Source organism: Anomalospiza imberbis, chromosome Z (assembly GCF_031753505.1).
Source record: "Anomalospiza imberbis isolate Cuckoo-Finch-1a 21T00152 chromosome Z, ASM3175350v1, whole genome shotgun sequence".
Lineage (NCBI taxonomy): Eukaryota > Metazoa > Chordata > Aves > Passeriformes > Viduidae > Anomalospiza > Anomalospiza imberbis.
This window is the reverse complement of record NC_089721.1, coordinates 55,978,249-56,004,298: the sequence shown is the minus strand read 5'-3', so window position 1 is coordinate 56,004,298 and position 26,050 is coordinate 55,978,249. Positions and strand designations below refer to the sequence as shown.

General features: G+C 38.1%; 1 protein-coding gene across 1 annotated transcript in view; it reads left to right on the top strand.

Annotated features, from left to right (window-relative positions):
* PLAA (phospholipase A2 activating protein) overlaps positions 1 to 26,050 on the top strand; it is a 256,162-nt gene that overhangs the window by 119,937 nt on the left and 110,175 nt on the right. The gene's annotated exons all lie outside the window — the stretch shown is intronic.

Here is a 26,050-nt window from a genome sequence, read left to right as displayed (position 1 = left end):
GTAGGATTTTTTCTCTTATATTTACATTAAATAAACATTCAGAAAATTGCCAGAAATTGCCAGAAATTGACAGAAAAAGAATGTTTCAGTAGTGTTATATGCTGGCAAAATTTTCTCAATTTGGGAGGCAAGTCAGATACTACTTTAACATGCTGTCTGCTGAAGACAAATGTAAAGACATAAAAGGTTGAAAAAACTTATATTTAAGGCTGGTCACTTACCATTGCTCTACAAGGATAATTTGAAAAGTGGACATGGTTGATTTCATTTATCCCTACCCTATTCAGTTCCAGAAGTGCACTCTGACATTGAAGAATCAGATAATTATTTGAGTTGCAAAAGACATTTAAGATCATTGAACCAAACCTAGCACTGAGAAGTCCACCACTAAAACGTGTCCCTAAATACCACATTCACATATGATTTAAATACAATCAGGAATGGTGACTCAACCACTTCCCTTGGAAGCATCTTCCAGTGCTTTACCATCCTTCTGGTGAAGAATTTTTTCCTAATATCCAGTGAAACTTTCTCTGGTGCAACTTGAGGCCATGTACCTCTTGTCCTATCACTTGTTACTTGGGAGAAAAGACTGACTCTCATCTTCCTACAACTTCACCTTTCAGTTACAAGGTCTCCCCTGAGCCTCCTTTTCTCCAGACTAAACTCAGCTGCTTCTCACAGGATTTGCACTCCAGACCCTTCACCAGCTCTGTTTCCCTTCTCTGGACATGTTCCAGCACCTCCATTTCCTTCTTGTAGGGAGGGTCCCAGAACTGGACAAAGACTCCAGGTGTGACCTCACCAGTGCAGGGGGGAAATCACTGCCCTGGTCCTGCTGGCCTCACTACTGCTGATACAGGTCACGTGCCATTTGCCTTCTTGGCCACCTGGACACATGCTAGCTCTTGTTCAGCCACTGTCAACCAGCACTCCCAGGTCCTTTTCTGCTGGAACTTTTTCCCCAGCCTGCCTGCATGGGCTTGTTTTGACTCAAGGGCAGGATCTGGTACTTGGCCTTGTTGAATCTCACCATTGGCCTCAGTCCGTGCATCCTGCCTGTCCAGATCCCTCTGTAGAGCCTATCTACCCTCTAGCAGATCAGCACTCCCACCCAGCTAGGTGTCATCTGCAAACTTGCTGAGGAGATGCTCAATCCCATTGTCCAGGTTGCTGATAAAGATATTAAACAGGTCTGGCCCCAAGACTGAACCATGCGAAACACTGCAAGGGTCTGGCCATCAGCTGCATGTACCTCCATTCACCACATTCTTGGACAAAGTTATTGCACCACAAAATTGGAAATTATCCTAATTAATCAAGGATTTCATCAAAAAGCTGAGGTTATTTCTTTATGAGGCTGGGGAAGGGCAAATGATGATAAAGATACAATACAGTTTATTTTTGCAGGCTAATTTGTGAAATCTTGAAAATTTGTTATTTCTAAAATGCTGTTGTAACAGTGATTTTTTTATGGTGAACCAATATTCTCTATATTCTGTTTGGCACATAGCTTTCAGTGTAACTCACCTGCACTTTAACAATGGTCACTGTTGACTGCATCTAATTAAATATAAAATGATTCTGTTGCAATGAATACATTACTTATATGTTTTATACATGGCAATCCATGTTTCATGCTGACCAAAAGTTCACTGATGCATACTTAGAATGGAAATAATAAATACAAACCAATTGTAGGAACTTAAAATAATATTGTTTTTTAAGATGGTGTTAAATCTTACATGCTGTAGAATGAAATTAAAAAGTAAATTGGAAAACTGTAGAGCACCTAGTAAGAATACAAGAATAAGTTTTATGGATGCTATAATGTTTAACAGTTTCCTTCTTTTTTTTCCTAATCAGTTTTATTTTCTTATTCACACTTGACTTTTAGTTTTTAAATGAACTCCTAGGACTGTAGAATAGTTTGGATTGCAAGAGACCTTAAAGATCATCTAGTCCACTCTCCATCAACATTACTGTACACTGAGCCAAAAAAAAATCTCTAAATCACTAGACTTCTGGGTGGTTTTTTTTTGTTTCTTGTATTTTTTGTAATTTCTTGTTTGCTTGTTTGTTGTCTATTTTTGTCCATTTGTTTGTTTGTTTAGTGGTTTTTGTTTGTTTGTTTGGTTTGTTTTTTGAAAATCTCTTCTACGAGGACAGGCCTGGAGAAGAGTAGGCTCCAGGGACACATTGTAGCCCCTTCCAGTACCTAAAAAGGGGATAGAAGAGATCGGGAAAGGGACTTTTGACAAGGGCAAACAGGAGAAAAGGGAATAGCTTTAAATTGAAAGAGAGTTGGTTTAGATCAGATATTAGGAAGAAATTCTCCATTATGAGTGGGGTGGGTGAGGGGAGGGGAGGAAAGTGGAGGGGAGGAGCTATGGATGCCCCATCACTGGAAGTGTTCAAGGCCAGGCAGGCTATGAGCAACCTGCTCCAGTGGAAGAGGGCAGAAGGTTTGGAACTAGATGATCTTTAAAGACCCTTCCAACCCAAGCCACCTATGAATATATGATTCTATGAAGTTCCATCCCTCTTTGTCAGGTAACAACTGTCAAAAAGCATTGCTCCAATCTTTTCTTTAGAAGTCCTCTAGCTACTACCAAACTGAAAAAAACCCTTCCTGTTGTCAGACAAAACACTGGCCACTTACAACTCTAATTGAGCTTTAGTATTCTGTGCCTTCTCCCCACATATGTGATCCACAGCTTTGTCATATTCCTGCAAAACCCAACCTTGCTTCCAGAGACTATATAAATTTCTTTTCCTCTGGAGCTCTTCAAGGACTGCCCTGTTCAGCAAAGCTGGTCATCTGGCATGCCTTCTTCACCTCCTACACAGGGGAATTCCCTGCTCCTGAGAGTCTCAAAGTAATTTCTTAAAAACTAACCAACCCTTAAGGACTCCTGAACTGCCATCTTGTTGTCCACTGGGACCCTGTCATGGTTTGGAATGGGAGGAAATTCAGGGAAGTGATGTAAAGCTTTTTGTGTAACCGACAGTCTCTTGAACCACTGAGAAGCTGGACACGCCTGTGTGAAACACACATGTTAAAGACGAAAAAACCCGGGAACTCTCCTTTCTGGTCGGTGAGGAGGTGGCAGGCCCCCGTCCCCGGCCCCCGTCTCGGTCAGGCCAGGCCAGGCCGGGCCGGGCGGTTCTGCTGCGGGCTGGGCTCCTTGCCCCGTCCCCGGGCCGTCCGCCGGCCCCCGCGCCCGTCGGCTTGCGTCTGGCCAGGCCGGGCCGGGCCCCAGCAGCTGCCGGGCAGGAAGGCGGGGGAGGCTGCAGAGCGCTGGCTGGAGCAGGGCTGGCCGCCGCTGGGAAGGTCTTGCTGTCAGGCCCCCTCCCCGCAGCGCGGCTGAGACCAGAGACCCCTGCAGCCCGTGCAGGAAACCGAAGACCATCCATGAGGCCGATCCTGACTCATCCCAGCCGCAGCTCCCGGCCACGAGTTACCTGCGGGTCAGGAAGGGGCCAGGCGGGATGTTAACCCTTTCAGTGCTTCAGTCATCCCTCGAGTGAGAGAATGAACAGCATGATGACATCGAAGTCAGTGAGGAAGAAGTTAAGTCCCAGATGGGAGGGAGGAGGAGATGCCTTGTTTTGGAGCTGAAATCTTCTTGTAAGCTATAAAGAAAAGACTCTTTATCCTTATAACATATGAAACTATGGGGAGATGAAAGTGTTCAAATTGATATTGAGCAAAAGCCTCCATACTAAGATAAGCAGATGTTGAAATAGCTATGATACCATGAGAAGTTTGAACAGAGGAAGAGAGAAAAATAGTCCTGTGCTTCCAGGAGAAGAAGAAGATCTCTGTTAATTTTTGAAATAGATAATGAGAACTTTTGCCTTTGAACAGCTCATCTTTAAAGCAATACCCTATAAGTCGACATAGCCCATCAACAAGCTATGGGAAGGCTTGTGGCAATGGGAATTGCTCCCTGGGTGGCTGCTAGTCGTGATGAAATTGAGAGCCATGAGAGAATTGTTTTTTCCTCTTGTGGAGAAGTCTCCAGTCCAGAAGACTTCTTAGGAGGGTTACCTTCTTTGCCTTTTGTTTTCTCTTTCTACCTCTCTTCCTTTCTTGGCTGACTCACTGTTCCCTAAAGGTCATGCCCATCACACCAGCACAACAGTAAACCTTTGTTGCTTTTGAGAATAGACAGCTGGGACAGATGACCCCAACTGATCCAAGGGATGTTACATGCCATGTGGGATCATGCTCAACATATAAAGCTGAGGAGAAAAAATGGAAGGGGGGACATTGGGAGTTATGGCATTTGACTTCTAAAGTGACTGCTATGTGTGATGGGGCCCTGCTCTCCTGAAGATGGATGAATACCTGCCTGCCCATGGGAAGCAATGAATGAATTCCTTATTTTGCTTTGCTTTTGTGTGCAGTTTTTGCTTTCCATTTTAAACTGTTTTCTCTCAACCCATGAGTTTTCTCAGTTTTACCCCTCTGATTCTCTCACCGATCCCACCTGGAGGGTGTGATCGAGTGGCTGTATGATGCTTAGATACCAGCTGGGGTTAAACCACAACACTCCCACTTTATTTTAATCCTGAGAAGTTCATGCGTGAATGGAAGTGTGATAGCTGAACGTACTATTAACAGAGACTGGCATATCCTCTCTATATGACTCTGAGGCTTCCTTATCTCTGATCTGATTGTGAAATAGAGCCCCTGGAGACAAAATGCATCTCTTGCTGTGATGTGACTCCAGCTGTCAGTCAGAGAGACAGCTGCTTGTTCTCTTGTCAGATTGACTTCCTTTCAGGTGGGTGAATAACCTGACAGCTAATTATGCTGTGGTAAGTCTTGCATTTTCATTAGGTATAAATGAGTTGGAGCACTTCTTTGTACTGGACCTATATGGGGTCTGGCATAGTCTGTGGACCTGAATGGTCCAGTTCATAGGCCTTTGCTCCAGACCTACTAGAGTTTTTTTTTTTTTTTTTTTTATATAGTTAAATTGGAAAAATAACAATATGTAGCCCCAGATCTTCCTACAGTTTTACCTGGGCATAATTTGATGCCATTTGGATTTTACTCTGAGCAAATTTGTCTCAGTACATGTTCTTGTACATGTTGCATTCCAGAGCTGGCACAGCATTTGATTTTGTACCCATGTATCTAGCAGCCTTTCCAGTTCTGTCTAATGCCCTTCAGCACAAAACAATAAAACTATGTTGCTGGTTTCGTCTGCCATTCAAAAGTTTATAGCACACTAATTCGGTTATGCAGTAGCAGAAAATTCTGTCTGATTGCTGAATCCAGCTAACTGTCAGATTTGGAGTGAAAAGCTGACAGAGGAATTATTTAAGATTACAAAGATTGTGTCAGGGTAGGGTAGATATGGACATGGATCCTCATTTATAGTAGATTGTGATGCCACAGAATTCATTTGAATGTGTCTCTAAGACTTTCTAGTATTTCCCCTTTCAATATTCCCCATGGAAGAGGAATTCTTAAGTTCTACTCATTCTTTCTCTCTTCAGAAAAAGCAGTGGGTAAGTAAAGTTACATATTTCATATTTCATAAAGTTACATATTCATATTTCAAGATAAAAATCTCCATCCGTTTCCCCTGCAGGTATACATATTTCAGGTAGATTGTGTAATCATTATCTAGGCTTCTTTACTTCAGCTTTGTGAAGGATCTTGGAACACGTCTTTGAAATGCTGGACTGACAAGTTTAGAGGTGAAAGTCTTAAAGCTTGCAAAATAGTCTGTAAATACTTCATATGTAACTAAGCTTCTTTCTCTTTTGTGAGATTAGTTGATGTTTTTGCTTAAATCTTTGAGGGCTTTTAAAGTGCTCTTTGGCTTTACCTCAGCAAAGCCATAAGGCACTAGAATTCATTCAACAGGAACTGATCCTGTAGTTAAATACTGTACAGAATAGTGTTGTGTTCCAAATAAAGGCAGTCAGTACTTTAAGGTCTCCTTATTCTCATAAATCCAGAACTGATCCTTAATGCACATGGAACTTTACAGACCTACAATTTAAGCCTGGGAGATGCTAACCCTGGAACATGAATGACACTCATTCCAAGGGTGTCTTGGAAATGTTTTAGCTTTTCTCTAATGGAACCACCGTACTGCCATTGGGATGCAGTTTGGGTTGTATTCTTCTATATGCATAGTTTGAATATTCTGGTAGGTTGTCATCTGCTGCTGAGAAAAGTTTTTTCTAAGAGAACGAAAGCATTTTCTAGCACAGACCTCCCAGTATACAATTTCTCGGCTAGTACCAGCTTGGCTTGGTTTGTTTGTATCCTGAGCTAGTTTGTGGTGGTTTTGAATAAAACTCCAGTCTCATCCATGTCACTAAAGAGCCGAATATATCCAGAGACAAAAATTAAACTAAAGGCAGTGCCTTGCAGAAAGAAATGGAGCTGTTTTCCCCTTCTTTCACAGTCTTACACATGAAATGTGCAACAGTTGCTGACATGAAGTATATCTAATGAGGGTCCCATGGTGAGGAAATTAACTTGTGAAAAGGAAGCTCACTTCAAGGAGCAATAGAAATACTAGTTAATTGTATCTCATATAGAATAAATGATGTATTTAACTTTTAAAACCTCTGACAAGTTGTGTAGGGGGGAAAAAGTAAAGCTTCAACTTTCTGTTTCAGGACAGTGAATTCCATGACAGAAATTAAGACAGTGTATATGTAAGTAATTTATTTGTGCATATTTTCAGCACTAATAGGCTTTCTGCCAGATATTCTAGGCTGCAGTTTGTCATGTCTGACTCCTTAGTCTTTTCAAGCAATTGGAGAAATTGCTTTCTGCAGGTTGTCAGTGTCAGATACCAGCTCACTCACATAGACAGAGCTCAGTTAGCTCCTGGAAAAAAAGAAACAAAACAGCTTTTAAAATATACAGTGACCTGACCCATGAAAGATAGGTAGACAAGAGTTACACAAAACTGAACTGTTAACGTGAACTGGCAAGAATACCGTGGTGGCTGTCATAGGCTCTTTATTCTGTGTTTTTTTAATCTTTTAGTGCTATTGTAAGTGTACGTAAGGAATATTTTTAATGACCAGCATTAACTGTTCTGATAACTGCTTTCTGCTATCCTGTAAGCAACTACCTCCTGGTTTAAAATAGTAGCACATACATTTGGAAGTATGTCCTGGATCAAACCTAGGACTAGAGCCCATTAAGAAAAGCATAAATAAGTATTTGTCATGTGGTTCTGTGGCTTTTGAGATACTTCATACACATTCATTGAAAGTGTCATTATCAATGATCATTTAAGAACTGTGTTTTTACAGTTCATTCACAAACATGCAAGAATGGCTAGGACAAGAGGATCTTAACCATAACAGAGACAGTGAAAGTAAAGTGAAAATTAAAGAGAAATACAGGAATAAGAAAAGTAGTTGGGAAAGGTAGTTGAACTAAAAACATGAACAGCTACTATAAAGATATCATGTGACCTTGTTCCCATCGATTTTTAAGACTTTTCAAGAAGATGACTTACAGCAGAGTTTAGAACTGAGTTCCCTTTAAAAATATGGCTCTATGGTCTACAGTTTTGCTGTAACAAACAAAAAGTCTGTTTTATGAAATTTGGTTTACTTTTACATACTTAATCAATGTTTTCTCTCTCTTCAGAAGCTCCAGCTGCAACCCCATTCACCCCAGAGCCTGGGGTATGCCCCTGCCACGTCCCCGTTGGTCGCAGTGGTCCTCGTCATCACCACAGCGCCTGTGCCCATTGGGCAGGAGGGCTTCTGCTCTCCTCGCCCCGCACCCGATAAAACCCCACACCTCCCGAAACTCAGGGCCACATTCCCCCACGCGGACGTTGGAGGCGGGTCGCGACCTCTCCGCCACAGCTCCCCACGGCCATTAAAAGACTTTCAGCCTCCCTCGTGGGTGTATTGGACAATTCGTTTGATTCTTTGCCAAAGTCCCTCGCTCGCGGCGGCAGAAACTGCGGCCAGCCCCGCCCGGACCGCGTAACGGAGCCATGTCCAGGAAAAGCAGTGAAACCCGAGTCCCGGAGAGAGGTGGTGCCACTCCAGGCACCAGAGCTGCCCGGGGACCGGGGGAAAAGAACGGAATGCCACAGTAATGTGCATCAGAACACATTTTTTTAGAGAGGAAAAAAGCCAATACAGGCACTAGAGAAGTTTTTAAAGGTCTGTACTTAGGACTGTGATAGGTTGAGATGCTTATAAACAAAAATAACAAGAATAAAAGATGGGGTCAGATAACAATTTGTGTACTTAATAACACTGTTGTTTCCTAAAGGAAATGATGTTATTTGCTTGGGACTTTAATGTTTCAGTCTGATAATGCAAATAAAAAAAAATATTTCTGGACTTTCAAAGTAGGAAAGCCCAGAGAGTCAAAAAATAAGTCTAATATTTGATTTATGATCTAGTAATTGATCATTAACCTGAGTGCTTTTTAAAACTGCAATATTCATCAGCTTTGAGATATAACATGTTTCATGTGAGCCAGACAAGAGCTGTACCTGGATCAAGATAGTCCCTTTACCTTTTGTTCTTTTGACCATGACACACATGTTCTTATGACCTTGTACCTTTTCAGAAAAAAGAAAACAATGGCTGTAAGAACACAATTTTTTTTTTGAGAAAGGAGAAATTAAATCCCCTCTAAGAGCACGTCTGAATTATAATTGAATCCAAATAAATAGAATTTAGGAAATATAATGCTGACTACAGAGTTATTGTAAGTAGTAAAGCACATCAGTAAGTTCTAGAGAGTACGCCTCTGTCTTTTTCCTATATCTTCCAGTTTTCTGGACAGTTTAAGATCTCCATTTTTACAGTCCTGTTGAAATAAAATATTTATGCATTAAAAAATTCTATCTGCAAGCCATTAATGACTCTGCAGCTTACACTGAGAACAATGCCAACCAGAAAATTCAGAATCTTCTCTCTTTTGGAAGAAAAAAAAAAGGCAGAAAAGTCTCTATTGCAGTGTTGCTCTTCTTTAAGGTTTGAAATATGCCTCTGGGAAGCTGATCCTGGCTGGAAATATATGTTGGATACAAACAAGGTGAAGTATTCTTGAATATTATTAATACTGAATTTTTTGAGACTAGCTAGCATAACAATATATTCTCACATGCAAAAGCTTTGGAGTAATGTTCTTAAGCGGGACATTTTAATGCTGGGCTTCAGTCCAGTTTGAATGCTAACACCAGCGTTGTAAGTCCCTTCACTGAAAATATGGGCATATTCTAGAAATGCTGATTCAGCTTAACAACAGCAATACAGATGTTATTGTTCTGATAAAACAAAAAAAGATAGGAGATTTCAATCTGTTGTCTGTGAGCCCTGAGTACATACACGATGATTTACAGTCAAGCAGACTACCAAATACCTTTTCTAGTAAGGGCACATTTTTCAATCCAGCAATTACTCCCATAAATGATTCTGCACTATGCCACTGTAACTGCTAGAAGAATATAAACTTTATCTGGTAGAGTAACATTGCAATACAAGATCAAAATCTAGGAAATTTCTTAACAAAAAAAAGAATGGTAATATGATAGAAGATACAATTATCAAATGAAAATGAGCTGCAAGTAATTTTCTCAATGGTTATTTTCATATAATTTTCTGTTTCTTTTTTTCCTCTCCTAAGTAAATAGGTTGGTATTGAGGTAATTTTAATATTTTGAGTAAGTATAGCAGGAAAGTAGGTGTTTGAAGCTAAAAGAGGAAGTAAGACATGTAGAACAGCTGTTACCGAACTTTGAGCTCACAGTTTTTTGCGCCTAAGAGGCACTTGACACTGTGAACATTTTAAACTCAATATATGAGAACAAGCTACATGAACTGTGAATATGTTTTTGCTCATTGTATCAAAATTTTACATCTATAAGAGTACAGTTAAAACATACAGCTACTGGGAGTATTCATGTCTGGGCATTACTGAGACAGAAATGATGCTATGTACTTAGGAGCATGCTGGGTATTTCTTTCCATTCATTTATCCAGCAATTTTTAATCATTTTATGCTTTAGTCTTCAAAACATTTTGCAGTGAGGGAATCCATTTCATGCTGGATGCAGGGACATCATGTTTGGTTGTGTTGAATCTACCACCAGCAGGATTTGGGTTAAGAAGTCACCTGTTTAGGACAGACAATCAATGCCCCTAAAAGGAGGTATGTAGTACATCTGTGTAGATGCTTTGTTCATGTAGGCGCACAGAGGTAATTAAATTAAATTAAAAATTATTATTAAATTATATATTCTTTAGATCATCCACAGCATTTTAGTTCAGGTTAGAAAGAACAGCTGGCAGAGGTGTAGTTTATTTTATAAAAAATTAATTTAAGCTTGAATTTAAAACTTTGGTTTAAACCCTGTCTTTAGCATTGGTGTCTCTTCCATTTTCCTTTCAAATTTTGTTCATTTTTTTTCCCTCAGTAATTTATTTTTTAATTTAAAATTGAGGCTTTTTTTTTTTTAATGGACCTGTTAAATCAAGGAGGTAGTATATTTTAGTAGTTTTACTTACATTGCTCTCTTCTGCTTTCACATGTAGCAGAATGACTGCAGTTTTCTTACCTGATTTATTTTAAAAATTTTTATATTTTCCACCTCTAGCTGTTTTTCCTTTTTAAAAATTTTTGTATTTTCCACCTCCAGATGTTTTTCCCACTGGTAACAGAAAAAAATAATGTGTAAGCTCTCTCAGCTCTGACTTCTCAAAACTTCTTTAGTCAAAGACAGTTAGAACTATACATGTAATTCTTTCTCTGTTGGTGTTTTAACCCAATTTTGCACAACAGTCTGCTACATTACCTTCAATAGACCTAGCACTATTTTGAAGAGTGCTATAAAAAATATTACTGGTTCTCATAATACCTAACCATATACTGCATTTCACCCATTTTACCCAGAAGTAAAATAGTTTTGTTCTTTTGTCCTCTTCTGTAATAACTCTTCTAGTAATAAATCTTTTAAAGCTGGGATAAAAGGAAAGGCTTTACTTCTTTCCAGACAAATTTCTAGGGAAGCAGAGATGTTTGCCTACAGGTCTGATTTTACTGATCCAGTGTTTCTATCTTGGGACCAAGCTGCTAGCTAAAAAATAAGTTGTGCGCTTATATGATTCACCCATATTTCTTCATTTCCTACCAAGCATTACCCCAGTCATGTTGGATGTAACCACACTTTAAAAATATATTCTTTGCCACTGCATGGTGGGTCTAAGAGAACTTTCTCTAGCCCAATGATAAGGCTGAATTACAGGAATTCTATGAATGCTGGAAAAGTCTACATTACTACTGAACAGGACTTCCAAAGCCATGATGTGATAAATTATTATCAGTGTGCTGATAAATTATTATCAGTATGAGAAGATTACTACTTTTTGTAGAATCCAGGAAGTATGAATAAGTTATGAACATTTCTTCCTATATACCAATGCCAAGAAGTCACTCCTGGGTTAAGATATTTGATTATCTTGTATTTTAATATATTAAGATACTCAAACTCATGGAAGTTTCTACCTGAAATTCTAGTATAACATTTAAACTGCAAACACTATCAACATAGTGCATGCGTGCCTATGCCTTGACATATATGTGTGTAGAATTCCATCTGTGCTGTTACAGATAGACTTTTATTGTTCACTCTGAGATTCAGAATAATGCAGACACATTAGACTAGTCAGTCTGCATTAGGATAGTCAGATGTAAAGTTTAAAGAAAAAAAGAAGAAACAAACCTTATTTTTTCCCGAAGAACTGTGAATTTCAGAAAGAAGTTGTCCTTCACTCTCTGTATTTTATTATGTTCACGTAGTATTTTTCTTGTGTCATCTTTTATGGAGTCTCCCAAGAAAACTTGGAACTTCACAGCTGTGACACTGATGTATAAATTTCACCCCTTTTGGTGTTATGATTCTTACCATTCTCATGTGTTCTATTTAGATCAATGTGTTCAGGGACTGATAATTTCTGTTACTCAGAGATAACTGACTTTTAATGGCTTCAATTCCAACTGTGCTGTGCTGTGGTAAATTAAAGGGAATCCAAACAGAGACAAAAATATTTGGTCTACGCATGGTTCAGTGCTAGATTAATATAAAAATTTATATATGAATGGTCTTACACAAAAAAAAAAAAAAGAAAAAAAAAGCCAAGGGTCAGGTAGCAGGTTTGGGTCTGATATTCTTGCAGTCTTCCACCGGATAAATAGTGCTGACACATACATAGGATATTACGGGTAAATCTGTGAGTATGTAGTCATTCAAAGATGTTGAAGAAATTCATAGCATCAATATTGTGATTCTATTACAGTATCGGTAAAAGCTCACTATTAAGGGGAGCTGTTTTACAGAAAATTAGATTACTATCCTAAGGCAGCGCTGGAAATTAGTAGTATTAGGACTTCCGATAAAATTTTGGCCTTGTTGGATCTAGTATCATATTCTTTCTTGCTGTCATAAGGTTACAGTTACATTGCACATTGTAGGACTGGCTGTCTATGTCGCTAACTGTTAACATGTTAGTGCAGTAATTGACTCAGTTCCTCAGTGCTAGACCTTTAGGATTTATTAATATGTTTACAGATAGACAACATATTGTTAAACATACAGTTTTTGAAAAATGTTTGAAAAAGTCAGACACTGCTGCAAGTACATTGAATTTTTTGGGAGGTAGGGTTTTCATAATGAGTGTTTTCTTGAATGCACCTCAGACATATATAGTTAAGCATGCTGCTTTCAAAATAAAATACAATACTTTTGTAGAGGTTGCTGTGACCACTTAACTGTTCTGTATTCTAAATATGTTCTAAATTATTTATTTAGAATCCAGCATGTTTATAAATGTATTACTTCCAGTAAGAAATTGATAGGTAGTCCTTGTAAAAGATGGAAACACCTTAGGCTTTGACTCCTATTATGTCACCTTTTAATATGGCAACATGTTGAGAAATACAAGGCAATAAAGCTTGCTATTTACAAGGCTATGTCAAGCTTCTCCTCTGATAAACACTTTTATTAAGTTTGTGGTTATTGGTTATTCAGTCTATTATTAAAGCAGTGTCCTCTTTCTGGCAGATAAATCAGCTTCATATTTTTGGCCATATGTAGTGCATTCGCTCAATTTGCAGCATCACTTAGAGAGGAATGCTTTTCAACTTAGTGCAAATCAGCAAATCAGACCCATAAACAAACATTTTATGGAAGGTACAACCAAGAAAATATTTCTCCACAATTAAGATACCTTTTAAAAAATTAAGCTGGTATAAAAGTATTAACTATTTTTAAATATGCAGAGATGCAAAATCAGTGGATCAAGCCTGTTTCCTGACTCTCTCTTGGTTCAAGGTTGGGTAGAATTGTGCTTTTTAATCATGTAATCTATTGAAAGCAAGCAACTAGGTTTTTTAAACAAATCCAGTTGATGATATGCAATTAGATTTCAACAACTCATGTGCTTTTTATTTAATAATGAAAAATCCCCATTCTGAATATTCATTTATGAGCTTTTCCTCAACATCCTAAAAACTGACTTAACTGGGACTTTTACCTATCTTTTTATGTTCAGCATCCATTACATAAAAATATTTAAACTTAAACTGACAAAGCATGGTGTGGGCCATTTTTGCTCTTGCTCCACAGTAATTTTGTGGTCATAGTGAAACTCAGTTTCACGTGTTTTGGCATCACAGTGCATCCTACATACAATTCTTTTTCTCAGAAAAATGTTCAGAAGCTGATTTGGAGATGATCTATATTTTGATAAACAAAGAGAGACAGAGAAAAATATGTGCAACTTGCCACACGTCTGGCAAAACAAAGGGACACATCCAGAATAGATTTCTTCAGAGTAAGGGGGATCTGCAAGGCTTGCAGTTTGGGGTTTATGGCCTTCTGCCATGCTGTTATGTTCTGCATAAAAATATGGTGAAAAACTAATTTGCAGTAAGTCCTTTGATGTGTAACTCATACTGGTGTACTTAATTGGGGGTTAACTGACCTTAAGACTTGAAGAGAAGGTCCAACCTGCATCTAAACTCAGATCCTTAAAACTCCATATAGAAACTTTTTTAATATTATTTTTTTCTGAAGAAGTATTTAAGATTTTCCCCATTGGGTTCTCCATTAGTTGCTAAGTTCACTAGGTATTCTGTTGTGGTTGTTTTCCTATCAGAAGAGATAATCAGTGTTTTGGGAATATGAAAGTGAGTCTCCTGGTACAAGAGCCGGGAGACTTATACTTTGTGGTGCTCACTTTTATAAAATCACCATTTTAACTTTTAAAAGTAGTATTCCTTATGTTTCTTGTGTTGAAGACATATAAAAATAAAATATTAGTTTGCATGCAGTTATGAGTTCTTCATTGCAAATTCTTCATTGCAGGACATGACTATGTGCTGGAGATGCTTAAAATTTTTGTTTTGTGTGTTATTTTAACATAATATCAATTTTGGTAGAGGAACATTGAGAGCTTTTCAAAAATGAATAATGAAGTCAGCTATTCTAATTGTATTTTTCAGATTACTTAAACTTTCTTGCAAGAAAGAAATGTACTGTGAATTATGAATTGGTGGGAAATCTATACTGTTAAGATGAGCTATAACTGATGTTTATTTTGAAATACTTCTCTTTTTCCATTAAGAACTCCTGGTGATGTCACATGTTGCTATATTTCCGTATCTATTGTCGTCCAAAAGCAAAACATAGTAGAGGTATAGTTTACTTGTAACTTTCCATTTGGTTTCCAGCTGGGATTTCAAAACATCACAGAAGATTCAGTTGTGGAAACATAACTTAAGATATCTTGGAAATCCCAGTCTGTATCAAATTGTTTCACATTTTTGTTCTTCTGTACCTGTAGTTAAAGCTTAGCTGTTGCAGAGGACTTGAAGATGATTTTTTTCCCCAGATTTTCATTGAAAATGCATCTGGTCAGTTCCTTATCTAACTGGAAGCTGAAGTCTTGCAACAATTTCCCCTCTAATATATTTTTGACTCTAGCTAGTGTATTCAGTGTATGTGTATATATCCCAAAGGATTTCACTCACCCCTAACAATGAGAAAATTTGTATTGTTTGTTGTTCATTTATGTATATTTCCTCTAATTGTGGGACATGAAGATTCTTTGTGTACCTTTTCTTATTTTTAGCTACATAATGATGATCATTGTATTGGACATAGTGTGACTTGTTTAACTCAGCTTGCCCAAGCAACATATGAGAAAGAGAATATATCACTAATTATTCCAACCCTGTGAACACTGACATGAATTTTATGTAAAATATTAAGTATTTAGATAATAATAGGGGAAAATACTGATCTCTAATATAACCATGATAAATTTAGCATATCTTTTGAATAAATTTGATCAGGTTGATGAGAGAGAGAGAGTAATGCTCCTGGAGACATTTCAATCCTTTTTAAAAGGGAGATCAAAAGTAATTCAGTTTCTTTATGCAACAAAAATGGAGAGGAGAGGAGACTGAATGAGCTTGGTGAACAGATACTGAAGTTTTCTAAGGTGCAACAGGAAACATTGTGATGCTGTGAACAAACTTACTAGTCCATTGCTTCAGAACACAAAATTACTGTGTTTACCACTTGAAAGAATTCAGAATATTTGCATCTTGTCTCCTTTTCTTCTGCTCCTTTGTCTTCTCCTGCACTGTCCATATATACAATGAAGTATTTGCATTATAATTCAACCCATCCTGATTTGTTTCCTGGAATATGTAGCACTTGGTCAAAGGGAAATTCCAGTTGTAGCTTCTTAGCATTTGATAATTTGTGACCAAGGAATGACCTGGGCATGGAGGACCAGAAGGTTCACCTGCAGAAGGGGTTGAACTGACTGGACATAAGAATGACAGGACAGACTCTGTATAGAAGTGTTTTTTCGTGCAAATGTTGCAGTGTTGTCTTTTAACAATTGGTCATGGACATGAGTGCTCAGAGGCCACCTTTGGACAGCAGAGCCTGCCTGGGGAATGGCTCCAATGCCAGATATACATAAGGAATTTGCTGCTGTCACACTTCTGCAGATTCTGTGTTAAATTGGAAATCTACTCAATCATTGTGCAGTAAGGCTTTTCTGTTTAAGTCCAAATATGTGCTGATTTCCTAGCAGTGGAATTGAAGTTCTGTCTTTTCCCTTTTTTATGTTTCCCCAAAGATGGGGTTTTTACCTGCAGAAAGTACACAGTGGAATTCAAGGTAGCTACAAGCATACATAAGAAGTTGAAACAAAACATGGAGATGTTAAGAGACAGACTAAGTATTTATTTTCTGGGTTTAGCCCATAAGGATTTGCAATATTGGATAGGTATTTTTGTTTGCTTTTTCTATTTTTTGATGGCAGACCAAAGTTACTAGATTTTTAGATAACTGGCAAAGATTTAAGAGCAGGATTTTTTCCTTGTAGCTGTCCTTTTGGAATCTGTAGTTTCTTACTAGTGGACACAGGTTCCGAATTTTTCTCAGAGGCAGTATGAGAAGAAAGATTTATAAGCTGGTTTAATATACTTTCAGCTAACAATTTTCTAAGACCAAGAAATAGACAGAATAGATTTTTATAGGTTTAAGGACAGTGTTTTGTGGCTTCTTGAAGGAACAAATTTGGGTTTGTCTTTTTTTTTTTTTTTTTTTCTGGATAAAAACCTAATGATGACATTTTCGTGTAGTGATGGGTCCAAGAATGCTTTATTTTCCAGCTCTTGATTATATATAATCACTTAATGTGGGAACATGATAAGTAAATTTTATGACATCTTATGGTTTATTGTTTTCTGTTGCTCACTATTGTCTTCTCTTAATGGTTTTCCTACCGTCTTTGTATTCTGAATTAGGTGACATGGAAAGATAACCAGTATTTTTGAAGCAATTATAAATTTATATTGAAGTTTTTGTGCCTGTTGAAAGGATCTGTTTTGTAGAGAAAGGAATTAGCATTCCTACAGTGCAAAGAGTTTGGAAATTAGTTATTCATAATGTTGGTTCAACTTGCAGAAGCTGCATATCTGGAAACAGCATAAAAATATATTGCCAGGAATTTGTAAGAGGAGAAATACCTTATTTTGTCCACAGAAAATTCAAATTATTAATGACTTAATATTAAAAGCAAAATCTTATGTGTAATGGCAGAAAAAGCATTACAAAAAATCAGAATTATCTTGAGGAAATAAACATTTAGATGATAAGAAGGTGTGTTCATGGTTTGTAACAGTCTAATTTATGGTGATAATTTCACTGCATTTTTGCTGGATCTGTCAGTTCAACATTTTATTGTGGGTTGGAGTATTTATTTGGTTTTTGTTTGTTTGTGGGGTTTTGATTTTTTTGTGTTTTTTGGTTTATTTTTGGTTTTGTGTTTTGTTTTGTTATTTTTTAAATTTGTTTGTTTGGTTTTGCTCTTGTGGAGCAATAATGTATTATTAACTCTATTTTACATTTGGGAAAACCTATCTGAGAAATTGTCTTGTGAATTTGGCTGTTTGCTTATATGAAGACATCTGTACAGCTGTAGATCATCTGATTTCTTATGCAGTAAAAAAGGCATAACCATGGTGAAGTCTGCTAAAGGAAGCAGGGAGCCACAACCCTCTTTTTGTTTCTCTCTAAAGTACTTTTTGTTGAGCGATAACAGCTTGAAAATGGCCTCTTCAGGGTAAAAAAAGATTCCCAAGTTTCCCAAGTTGTGGGAATTTCACCTTCAATGGCTGCAGCTCCATCAGCATGACCCTTTTTTCAAGAAGTGTTCCATACTGTCATTATGCTTTATTTCTGAAGCTTTTAATCTGGATCTAAGGTAATGATTACCAGAAAATCTTAAAAGACATCATTTTGTCTTTCCATCACAGGAAAAAAAAAAAGAACCCAAACAAATTATGGATAGCTAAAAGGCATAAGTAGAGGGGGAGAAGTAATGAAAACAATTGTTATATATGGTATTTCTGTTTTGGAGAACAAGCAATACAATGCAGACAATTTTTCACTTCTTCATTATTTATTTCAATACAAAGTTAAGTCACTGCTCCTGTCTAATTTCTATTGGGCAAAATGCCAGTCTCAGAAAGGCAAGCCCTTAAATTGCATTGGCTCCTTCCTTAATCAGTGTGTTTAGCCATCATGGCTCCAAAACTTGGAAGTAGGTGTACAGTTTAGTAAGTACCCTCCATGTCTTTCATCATTCTTTTTTCTTTTCAATTAGTGAAAGGAAAACTTGAGTCAATGCTGCTGTGAACACTGACCTGCTATTCGTAAAATACAGTAGGGTTAGAAGCAGATATTATGTTCTTGGCAAAGTGGATATCACAGTCTCCATACTGACTGATTAGGCAGTTGCTAAGATAAAATTCAGATAGACTCATGTACCAGTGCAAAATACATGGAAATTGAATAGGATGATGATCTGGCCCAGACACCAGTCTTGAAGGTAAACCAAAATTCTTTTAGTGAAGACACAAACAAACAAACAAACAACTTCCTAGTATATAGAAAGAACAGAAATATAATAGATTTTTATTAGCATCTGTTTCATTAAACATGGAATTGCATTTAATGAAGCCATCAATTTTATTTTTAAATACTACTCTAAAGATTTCTGCATGTCTCATACATATATTTTGTTTCCTTATCATATTTTTATTTATTTTATATTACACCCTCATGTCTGTGCCTAATACTTATTTCAATGGGACTAAAGCTATTCTTTACTGAGTAAACTCAGTATTTCTGATCAGTTCTATAATTTCTTCCTAGTGTGCTTTTTGTTCAGCAGCTACTGCATGTACAAAACTACATGGGAAAAAAATGGCAATAGTTAAGTCTGAGTATGTTCCTATAACTTAGTGATGTTATAGATGAGTAATGCGATGGTTGACTCCCACAGTTAAAAGGCAAATATTATGTATACGTTAAGAGAAGTTTTGTAGATGTATAATTATGTTTCCTCTCCCCCTTGCATTCATATCATGGGCTGGCCTGGGTAGTTGGGGCATTTTGGAGATTTTACTCATTACTATGGCAGCACCTGAACTCCAATCAAGATGTAAAAAAGTGATCTCCACCACTGGACAGTGAAGACAGAGTCAGTTATCAAGACTTTGGGAAGGGCTAAAGGTTTAAAGGGTGGAACATCCATTGTGTGGATGAGCACATGGTAATAGAATCCTTTGCTCCCAGCACTGTATAATTTTCTCTATTCAGTCTTCTGTTGTATTTTTGGGCAAGATTTTAATAAACTTTCTAAATTTTTTAAAGTGAGTATAATTTCTCCCAGTAATGACCTGGAGGGTTTGGGGTTTTTTTTTCTAAACAGTTGCAAGCATAAACAACTTGTGCAGAGCATCTGATACTCTGATTTTAATTAAAAAATATTTTACATATGTCATTGAATACCAGAAAACTTGCATCAACACTTAATAGCAGAATTTTTTATTTTGAGGCCCATGTGAAACACACTAATGGATGAGGTATTTACAAAAAAGGAAGAAAGCAAGTGAGCAAAGGCAAGCACAGTGGGACTGGAATTTGAGGGCAAAATCGTATTGAAGAACCCCTGTTTCAGGTTCAATACAGACGTACATCAGAATAGACAAAGGTGAATGTGAATATTAAATAACACTTAATCTACATTGAAATAATTATATCTTTCAATGAAGTATTTGCTAAATTGTGGTTTTGAAGTGGATTATGACACCCTAAGTGGATAAAATAGATTTTACTTTTTCAGTCTGTTTTTTCTGTCTGTTAATATACAAGGCATAGAAAACACACTTTCTAGAGTAATGTGATGTTCTCATAAATATTTTAAGATTGATATAACCTGAGATAAAGAACACAGGAAATTTTTTAATTAGCTTAAGGCTGTGTCCTCCGATTCTGTTGGTAGCTGCCTGGAGAAAGAGACCAAGCCCACCTGACTACAACCACCTTTCAGGAAGTTGTACAGAGTGATAAGGTCACCCCTGAGCCTCCTTTTCTCCAGGCTAAACAAGCCCAGCTCCCTCAGCCATTCGTCATAGGGCTCATGTTCCAAGCCCCACACTGTAGGCACACAGTTCGTGTTAATTGGGAGTGCGGTTGCAACTGAGCCTCACCCCTAATGGGCTACAGCTGTCCCATCTCTATTTACAAACAAGTCTAGTCGAGCAGCTGTGGAACCCAATGTTCCCGGTGACCTGGCTGAGTTGGCAGGACTGAATTGAGGCTGGTGAACTTTCAGTTCTCCTTCTTACACAATGTGCATTTTGAACTTTCCAGAGGCCAGTAGTTTTGGAGAACAAGCATTGTGTTAGCTCAGCAGGTGCAGGCCATTTATCATCTGATAACATGAAAATGTGTATTTGATTTGCCTTTTATTTCCAGAAGCACTGAAAGTGATCTAACTACTCTGCCACAAGATAGAAAAGCAAAATTGCCCAAGCAAATGGCATGGTAGCTAGTGGGAAGTGTCTCTCATGTTTACCTTTTATGCTTACCTTTTATTTATTTGTCTTTATATCACAGAATCCCAGAATCAGCTAGGTTGGAAAAGATCTTTAAGGTCATTGAGTTCAACCTATGACCTAACATCGACTTGTCAGTCAGACCATGGCACTGAGGGCCATGTCCAGTCTTTTCTTAAACACCCCTGGGAACAGGGACTCCAGCACCTCCCCGTGCAGTCCATACCAGTACCCAATCACTCTTTCTGTGAAGAAATTCTTCCTAATGTCCAACCTAAACCTCCCATGGTGTAGCTTATGACTGTGGGCTCTTCTCCTGTCACTGGTTGACCAACCCCCACCTGGCTACACCTTCTTTTTAGGGAGCTGCAAAGAATGAAAAGGGGACTCCCCTAAGACTCCTTTTCTCAGGCTCAACAACTCCATCTCTCTCAGCTGCTCCCCACAGGACTTGTGCCTCAGACCCCTCACCAGCCTTGTTGCCCTACTCTGAGTTTGTTCCAGCATTTCAGAGTTTTTCCTGAATTGCAGGCCCAGAACTGGACACAGAACTCAAGGTGTGGCCTCATCAGTGGGAAGTAACACAAGAGAAAACCCAAAATTCTACTGATGGTACTGGTCCTGAAGCCACTTATTGATAATATGGGTTTTTCTGTTCATTATGGGATATAAATGAAAATTTATTTGAGGAATAAGTAAAATTATTTCTAAATTTGGTAAGAGGAAAAATGCCTCTTTTTTTTGTGTACATCAATTACATTTTGGCTAAAAGTCAATTCAATAGCAATTACAGGTAAAATATTGAAGTTACTTTAGGTAAATTCAGAATCTTTTGTGAAACTGTCCCCTACATTATTGTAGCCTTAATATATGAAATTATATTTTACTGTGTATGTTGTTCATTATATGTGAAGCTTTTTTTAAGTGATTAATGCCTTATACAAATTTGCAAAATGGAGTACTGAATACAGGGAAGACTTAGTTAAAATAATTTTCTATTTAATGCTTTTTTTTTCCTCAGAATTTTTAATGATTTTTCTACTTTTTTATTTTTGTCATTTAGTTATGAACAAAATGAATATTCTGAATTCTGGAAAAGAAACAGTTATGTAACTCACATTTGTGGTTTTCCATTTTTTTCCTCATCAGTTTTAAGTCACAGGAATTGGATCATGAATTGCAATGCAATGATATTTTGTGTGGGTCACCAGAGGAAGTTAATTTCAGAGAAAATTTCTTTAAGGTCTATTTAAGGCAATCATTATTGATCTTACTAGTCTGATCCTGAATATGAGTAAATGAATTATTTCTATGTTTTTTATGGAATTCTGCTTCTTGAAAAATCTTAAAATCATTGGAGATTTTTTTTTTTTTTGGTGGAGATACCTGTTTTCCAGAGACTTCAAGGATTTAAATTAAATGCAAGGTTTGTAGCTATGAAGACGGTCAGAATGAATCTGGGGATCAGACCCTAATCCCATGGAAGATCTCTGCTCTGGTCTGTTCCTATCCTTTGCAGCAGTCACAGAATTTGTTACCTCCACAGGTGCAGGTCTTGTCCTTCAAGATAATGCACCGGTTCAGTTGACTTCTGTAAGGTACAGCTTCAGCCTCAATCATCACTACTGGCTAGAACTGTGAAGGGTGAGAAAAAAGCCTCTTAAAAATACATAAATAGTAAAAGAAGGATCAGATAGATAATATTTTTACTTCTTTAAGTCAGTCAGTTCACAGATCAGGATGTAGACAAGGCAAAGACATCTAATATTTTCTTCACCTTTGTATTTGACACTCATGATGGGGCCTGGGACCCCAGAAGCCCTGTGCTGGAAGACTGGGGAGGATGACAAACTCATGGAGGATGACAAAATCACAGCCAACCCAGAACATGCTTGAGACTTGCTGCTTTATTTGGATGTGCACCAGACCCCTGGAACCCAAAGGGATTCATCCCAGGCTACTGAAAGAGATGGCAGATGCCACCATGGGGCCTGTCTCCATTATTTTTCAACAGTCTGGTAGTCTGGAGCGATCCCTGTAGATGGTAAAATAACATGTGTTGTCCCAGTTTTCCAGAAGGACAAGAAAGAATCCCCTGTTAATTACAGGCCTATCAGTCCCACTTCAGCATCTGATAAAATTATGGAGAAGGTTGCTCTGGAAATTAATGAAAAATACTTGAGAGACAACTCTGTCATTGGTCATACCTATGATGAGTTCCCAAGTGGAAAATCCTCCTTAAGTATCTTGATTTCCTTTTTTGACAAGGACAGCCGTCTAGCTGACCAAAATAAGTTAGTAGATGTGGAGTTTTTGTGAATTTCGTGAGGTTTTTGATACTGTCTTTCACAGTAATCTTCTGGAAAAAATGTCCAGCAAACAGCTAGTATATAATACATTGAATGACTACAGCCCTGTCAGTCTATCTTTGGTTCCTGGATAATTTTGAAGATCATTCTGGGTACTACTGAGAGAACAATGCAAGAATCAGGCACAGACAACTCAGGTTCACTAGCCATAAGTTCTGTTTAACAATTTTGACATCCTTCTACATCAAGGTCACATGGATGAGGATGGTGGTTGTAGTTTTTCTAGCTTTTGGTAAGGCTTTTGATGCTACCTCTCAGAGTATCCTTCTGGACAAACTGTCCAACTACAAAATGACAAGGTCTGCCATTAGCTGGATGAAGAACTGATTGAAAGAAAGTGTTGGAATGAACGAGACCATCAGTGGTTGCTGACCTGTCACCAGTAGTGCTCCCCAGGGCTTAATCCTAGGACCTGTTAGGTTCAATATTTTCATCAATGATCAGGATGCAGGAGCTGAACACCCCAGTAGCAATGATTACACCAGTCTAGACTCTCTTGAGGTATGAGAGGCCTAGCAGAGGGACCGGGATAAGCTGGAGCATTGGCAATCATCAGTGGCATGAAATGTAATAAATAAAAATGCCAGATTCTGCACCTGGGATGTTCAAAGGAGGTCAATGAAGATGGTGAAGGGCCTTGATGGTGAATCCGTATGAGGTCACTTGGTCTATTCAGCCTGGAGAAGAAGAGACTGAGGGGAGACCTCATTGCAGTCTTGAAGGGAAGAGGAGGGGCAGGCACTGATCTCTTCTCAGTGGTCACCTGTGACAGGACCTGAAGGGATGGCATGAAAATGAGTTGGGGAGGTTTAGGTTGAATATTAAGAAAAAGTTTTTCACCCAGGGCTAGTTGACACTGTAACAGTTTGGACAATGGTTTCAGGTATATGATGTGATTCTTGGGGTATACTGCATAGAAGAAGGAGTTGGAGTTGATAATCCTGATGGGTCCCTTCCCACGCATCATATTCTGTGATTATGTGGTTCTGTACTTAGGACAGAGTAAGTTGGACAAAAGTATGAAGTGGGAAAGGAGTGGCTGGAGATCAGCCCTGCAGAACAGGATCTTTTGTTGTTGGTCAATGGCAGGCTCATTGTGAGCCAGCAGTGTGTCCAGGCAGCCAAGAGGGCAAACTGCATCCTGGGGGGCATCATACAGCACCAGAGAGTTAAAAGAGGAGATGATTCTGTTGTATTCAGCATTGGTGCCAACTCACTTTCTGAGCTGAGTGCAGTGCTGTGCTCTACCATCTAAGAAGGATGATGTGAATGTAATAAAATGCATCCAAAGGGATGTGCCAAAGCTGTTGAAAGGGCTGGAATGTATGCCCTGTGTGGCCTCTTATCCAAAAGTGACAACTATGTCCTGAAGTACATCACATGCCAGAAAGCATTGGAAAAGAGAAAACTGAATGAAGATGATTCAGAGGTAGTTCAGATTTGACAGTAGGAAAGGATTGTTTACTGAAATGGTTTGTCACTGGAGAGGGGTTCCTCAGGGAAGTGGTCAGGGCACCAATGCTGTCAGATTTCAAGGGTCACCTGGATGATCATCATAGTCTTGTGAATTCGTTTTAGGTATTCTGGCTGGAGTAGGGATTTGGACTTGATAGTCCTTGTGGTTGGGGCCCTTCAACTTGAGAGATTCTATGATTGTATAGGTTACATGTGATGCTGAAACACCAAAGGGGAGGAATATATTTTCCTTATTTTTATTCAATTCCTAAGTCCAAATTTCCTTTTCAAGAAATGCCAAATGAAGTGTTTCTTGGAGATTGAAGGCAAAGCTGAAGAATATGCTCTTGAGACAGCATTTGCCTCTTCTTCTTCATGCAAAAAAAAATTTGCTCCATCAGGAACCCAGCCAGCACAAAATCTTATAAATCACCTGTAGCCTAGTTGAAGAATAGTGATATTGGTTTGCCATGGTTGTTTGCCATTATACTCAGGGCATTATGTTTTTGAAATATTATAATTCAAAAGTCATAGTTATGTTTTTAAAACCCAAACTAGAGAAGTTTGCTGATTGTGAAATTATTGAAACTTGGAATTCAAAGTACTAGTTTACCAAAAAAGAACTAGCAGTAAATTGGACAGAAAAGAAGGCAAGAAAAGGATTTTGTACAGGAGGTATTACCTCACTGCTCTGATTTGGCATTGGACAATGTGTTTTCAGACATCACTCTTACTTAAGGGGGGAAAAAGTAGTTTCAAAGTGTCCATGACTTAGGGTACTATGAGAGGGGGAAAAATGAGGAGAGAAATATTGTCATACATTACTAATTATACAAATAAGTGACATTGCATTCAGAAAAAAGTCAAACCAAGTTAAGCACTGAGATTTGATAAACATTTTTAAATTCACCTTTTTCTTGCATTTAGCAGCTACTATCAGATAAAAACAAACCTCAGACAGTTGTTTTGCTATTCACCTAAACCAAAAATAAATTAAACTGAAGGATGTAGCATGGTTGGATTCATTTGAGTGACAAGCAGCTTTGTTGTAAATATAAAATGATGCAATGGGATGAACATTCTATTAAAAGAGAACACTGACGATAGAGAACTACAGCATTTACCTGCTGTTTTCTGACTGATATTTTCTGCTGCTTCTAGTTGGCAAAATGCCCTCTGGAGGTCCTGCTGTGAGTCAAGAAGCTCTAGAAATAGTAGTAGCTGGAAATGGGGATAAGCATCATTAGTTTAAATACTTCTTTCTTTAATCCAGTACTCTCTGTAATATTTAATTCTTCTTTTATCCAGGTATAGCTCTGGAGAGCATACAGGAATTCAAGGTAGAGACTGTCCTCAATTCTCAATCTGGGAGATGGATGGGGCAGGGGATGGACCCAAAACATCTTTGGGAGACAAAGGAGCTGCAGTTACATGGGGAGAACAAAGATAGAGAAAGATGGGTTGTGGGGCCATGGAGGAATTGGGTAGCTTGTTTTGAGACAAGCAGATTTCATCCAAGTGAGAGAGGGCATTAAGAAAGTCAAGGGAGGGATGTAGCATGGGTTTATTTATAGGCCCACCACAAGAAAATCTGTTAGAGAGAAACAATTCTGTTCAGTTCCGTGGCGATGAGGTCAGCTTTTATTTTTGTTGGCTTTGATTGTTGTGTGGTTTTAGTTTGTTTTGGTTTGGATTTTTTTTTGTTTGGTTTGGTTTTTTTTTTTTTTTGGTTGGGTTTGTTTTGTTATGTGTTTTTTGTTTGGTTTGAGGTTCA